This window comes from Rattus norvegicus, chromosome 17, assembly GCF_021556685.1.
Source record: "Rattus norvegicus strain SHRSP/BbbUtx chromosome 17, alternate assembly SHRSP_T2T, whole genome shotgun sequence".
In the NCBI taxonomy this organism is placed as follows: Eukaryota; Metazoa; Chordata; class Mammalia; order Rodentia; family Muridae; genus Rattus; species Rattus norvegicus.
In genome coordinates this window covers 74,390,162-74,395,317 of record NC_141550.1, presented here as the reverse complement: position 1 = coordinate 74,395,317, position 5,156 = coordinate 74,390,162, and the positions used below count along the sequence as shown (strand labels likewise).

General features: G+C 40.2%; 1 pseudogene; it reads right to left on the bottom strand.

Annotated features, from left to right (window-relative positions):
- Positions 1-2,626: 2,626 nt before the first annotated feature.
- On the bottom strand, positions 2,627-3,272 carry Atp5f1c-ps4 (ATP synthase F1 subunit gamma, pseudogene 4; annotated as a pseudogene).
- Positions 3,273-5,156: the final 1,884 nt, after the last annotated feature.

The following is a 5,156-nucleotide window of genomic DNA, read 5'->3' as shown; positions in this document are numbered from 1 at the left end:
TTGGCATTTTCCTTTTCAGCTTTAATATTTTCCTTTGAAAATATTAAATACAATTAATATTTCTACTTGTATGTGCTGTGGGGATTTCCATTTCTGATCCAGTTTATGTGATGTTCTGTATGCTTCTCTTACCATGATAGGCACCTCCTTCTTAAGAGAATTTTTTTCTATGATTTTGTTGAAAATAGTTCTTGTCCCTTTGACTTGGGTTTCTTCACCATCCTCTCTTTCTATTATTCATAGATTTGGTCTTTTCTTAATGACCCAGATTTCCCGGATGTTTGTACAGGAAATATTTTTAGATTTCATGTTTTCTTTTACAGTGATATCCATCTCTTTTATTGAGTCTTCAATGCCTGTGATTCTCTCTTCCATCTCTTCTATTTTGTTAGTGAGCCTTGCCTTGTCAGTTCCTGTTTGAGTTCCTAATTTTTTCATTTCCAGATTTCCTTCAGTTTGGGTTGTCTTTATTGGTTCTCTTTCCTCTCTTGGGTTTTGAATCATTTTATTCATTTTCTTCTACTATTTACCTATATTTGCATAGATTTCTTTAAAGGATTTTCTTTATTTTTCTCTTTAAGAATCTCTATCATTTTGATAAAAGCTACATTAAGGTCTTTGCCTTGACTTCAGCTATGTTAGAATACTCAAGGCCAACTGCAGTAGTGTTCCTAGGGTCCAGTGGAGCCATATTTTTCTGGCTGTTGTTGATTGTGTTTGTACTCTAATGTATAGCCATCTGGGTTGGAGAAGATTGTAACTCTAGGTACTGATACGTGGTCTTGTCTTTGCTCATTGAATGTTTTGTTCCTTGTTTTCTGTTGCCCTCTCTGGTTCTTAAGACAGTGCAGGCATGACTTGATAGAATATTCTCCTGGGTCCCTGATAGATGTGGACACTGATCACTCCTGGTAAACTGTGTTTCTATGTATTTGGAATGGGGATGGTCTTGGAGGAGTGATTAAGAGTCGGGAAGAAATCAGAGTGTTCTACCAGGAGCTCAGCTCTCTGGGAATGGGGGCAGAGAGGGAGGAGAGGTCATAACAGGTATTGTTCTCCAGAGCTGGAGATGAGACTGAGGGATTAGGTAGATGGGTTGGAAAGGAAGGATAGTGAAGATGTAAAGTTCAACTCCCCATTTCATTGGCCCACTTTCTTTTCTGTCAGACTTGGCTTCCTAGAGAATTTCAGCTTGAGTTGGGGGCTAAGAAAACAGGATGAGTAGGGAGAAAAATCGGAGGGAAGATCTATGTGATCCACTAGAAATATGGGAACAGTGGGGGGACTAGTGGTCTACTACAGAGCTAAAGATAAAACTAAAGGATTATATGTGGAGGAAAATGAAGTAAATTTCTGCAACTAGCCTACTTACTTCCTTGGCTGGAGTCTATTTAATAATTTATAATGATGATGCATGATACTGGTTATAAGACAAATGACAAGATAAATCACTATTTCTAACAGATTCTGGGAAATTATAAGCATTTTATCTACTTTAAATTTTTGTTTATACATGCTAAACAATAATGATTCAGAAATTTTCCTCCTAAGCAAATAACTTTGATTATATATTTATAAATGCTAAGAGGAATCTTTTATAATTTCTGAATAAGAAATGAATAAAGGAGCCAAACAATACACTTCAAGTGTTCTTGAATGACATTCTCCTCCCTGACATAATCAGGTAAAAACTGTATATTCATCTAAAGTTCTGAGTTGTTATTACAATAAAAAAGGAACCATCTAAGCTGGAGCTCCTGAAACCTAAACTCATTTTACCACATACATTTTCTATTATTTTTTCAGCATTAAAATTATATTCATCTGATCCAAAGTTGGGATCCAAAACGTTCCAGAAAATATAACCCACAAACATTGAGTGACTGAGCTTTCACTCCAGCCCCAAAGAGACCCTGGAAGAGCTGAAAGCCAGTGAGGATATGTGAAGAATCTGCAGGGGAATCGGCAGATGTCACTGCATCACAGCCGGAACCAAATGGCTAAAAATGAAAATGTCCAAAGACAGACTAGAGTACAGTGGGAAGCAATATCTAATCTTTCTTAGGAGAGCATAAAATGATTCTTTTGTTTGGCTACAAGTATTTAAAGAGCTGAAAAGAAAGATCATGTGATTTTATTATACTGAAAAACTAAAGGCAACTAATAACTTTATACTTCAGAAAACCACAAAGAACATGTAACTAATTCCCTGTGTCTCAGAAGTGAAGCTGCAGAGTACTTTGTTGACATCATATCATCCCAACTATTTACTCATTTTCCTCTTTAAGTCTAAGTCACACAGTGTATCAGGCATCCCTTGCTACATAAAAATAAATTTTAAAAAGGTTAAAAACAACAACAAAACCTAGCTGACTAAAAAAAAAATGAATCAATAGGATTGTGCTACTGGATAAGAAGATTTGTAAATGGTGCAGAAGGAGTGGGTTTTTCCAGTAATTTTTTTTCTCATTGTAAGTTGTTTATTGCAAGATAATTTACAAATAGCCTACTGTCTTTATAACTCAATAGACCAAATTTCTTCTGCCAAAGACGTCAGGCGATCTGTTAAAATCAGCTTGGTATTTTCCTTCTTCACTTCTTGTCTGAGGCTGCAACTGGATTTTCACTAATCCAGAACAGCGTCCCTAGAGATGACTTCAACCAACTCGTTCATGACGACATCCTGATGCGTGCATTTGAACATTGAAACAATTCGTCAATCACAGCAGAAGCATTCTTGCTGCCATTGTCCATGGCGGTCATCCTGGCACTCTGCTCACTGGTGGAGGACAATTTCAGGGGGGTTAGTAGATGCCGTTGGCCAGGTTGGTTTCCTGGAAACTCTGCAGCACATCAGCATCAATGTCCTCATGGTACTCACGTTCTCAGCAGTTGCAATGGAATTGAGAGAGAAGGTGGGCCTGTCTTTTGTCTTATAGGAGACAACAGACTTTAACTGATTAAAAAATTACATAGCCCTCATCAAACTCATATCCAAAATTTAACAACGAAAGAGCAATGATTGACCGATCTCCAAAAATAGGGGGCTTTCATGTTACGTCTTTGAAGGATACCAACGAATGGTCAGAGTGAGTCCTACAAAGTATGCAGCTAATTTTTTCACTAATTCCAATGAGTGTAACTTCTTTTCCAGCTGCTGCGCACATTCTTCAGCTGTTAAGCCCACAAAGTCCCCGACCTAAGGACATACCAATAAGGTGTTTCCTCTTGTCCCTAGTATCACCCTTGTCATACAAAGCCAGGCAGCCCATTCCAGCTCAGCCTGGGCATAGGTAGCAGCAAGCTGCCACAATCTGGACAGACTTGGCACCTTCTGGATGTTTTCAGTGGGCTCCAGTCTCCTGCAAATGTCATTCAAAACTACCTTGTCTCAAATGCGGATCTGTACATCCGCTGCACAGTATAGGTCAACACCCAGGTAACTCTCACTGGCAAAAGTACGGTGTAATCCTAAAGGTCAGGCAGGGTTCGGTTAGAACCATACAAATGTTGAAGTTACTTGATCATCCTGCACCAGAATCATCTGGGAAGTGAAGATTTCTTCACTGTCGTATCTGTCCCCTGAGCTGGAGGGATTGCAAGCTGGTGTCAGTTGGGTCCGTGATGGAGACTACTTAACCATGGGCTGTGTGTGTAACTTGGACCTCCTCCTGACACAGTGGCCTTGCACACTTGGACTTCTCACATAGTGTTCCATAGCCCTTTGTCACTGGTTTTTGTTCTTTTCTTTTCTTTAAACTTGACTGACTTTAGAGGTGCCTAAGGGATTTGACACTTTTGGATGTCTATGAGGGCATTCCTTTTCTAAGATGATTAAGTGGTGAGGATCCTGTCTTAAGTAACAGCTGCATCCATTGATGGATTCAAAGTTTTCGGAAACCATGGATTGTATTGCTAACATACGCCTATGAGGGTATGCTGGCCCTGGCCCCTTTCTGTTCTTCCCCTCTGCCTTGTGACTGCCATGAGGTTCCCCTGGTCCCTCTTCCATGATGTCTCTATTTCACTATGCACAGTGAGGACAAAGGAGCCAGTGAACACAGATTTAAGACCCAGAAACCATGAGCCCCAAAATGTCTTCCCTCCTTTGAGCTGTCTCCCTTGTGTATTAATCACAAGGAAGAAATAGGTAAGCTATTGCCCCTTACCTGGGATGCCAGACGAAGCCACTGTGGCAACATTTGTAGATTCCAAATGTACCATTAAGGCTTTCCTAGGGATGAGAGTGGGCAATTGGATTCTATCCTAAAAGGGAACAGTACCAGCAGCCTCCAGAGCGTGACCAGTTTATCCGAATGATCACCGATTCTCACTCAAGGGCAAACTCTGGCCTCAGTGGATGGGAAGGAGAATCTAAGGTGATGTCATCAAAGTTAGTCTTCACTCTGAATCAATGTCCCCACACCACATTGATTCAGAGCAAAGAATAGCTGTGTCTCCAGGCAAGTGAGAGGTGTCAGGAGTAGATAGACAAATAGATTAATAAAATCATATTCTCCTCCTCGAATTAATAAGATATTTTCCAGAAAGTCCCAATCCAATCTCAAAACACATACCAAACAGACAAGTTTTGTTTTATACAAGCGTATACTTCGGCAAAAGCCAAACAGATTCCTTTCTTAAGAGATTCTGTAAGAGCTAATGAATGTTCTTATATTTCCAGGTATTTCTGGGTCTTTTCCCTTAATGCTATTTTACAACTTCCTTTTCTTCTAGGTACTTGACATTTGTTTTCCTCTTTTGTTGCGAAATAACTTTTCAGCTTTCTATTTCTTAGAAATTCAATTGGAATTTGCTACCAAAGCAAAGAAAGCAACATTTATACCACACGCCAAACCCTACTCCTCCCAGGCTGAGAGACAAAGTAAGTTATGACTGTTAGAAAACTAACCTTTAGGGGAGGACGCCCACAACCAGGCAGCTCAGATGGGCAGAAGATATCCAAAGGTCTTCCTCTGGGCAGGCGGGTACCACTACTATGAGCAAGTATACAGTGAAGAGATGAGAAAGAGAATGGGAATTGTGTGTGCACTTTGAAGAGAGGTAGAACTGGAGGGTGGTGAGGAACAGGCTGATGTGAGTAGCCTGTGCTGCCACCTGAGGCCATGAGGAAGTCCCTCACCATGCTACCACTC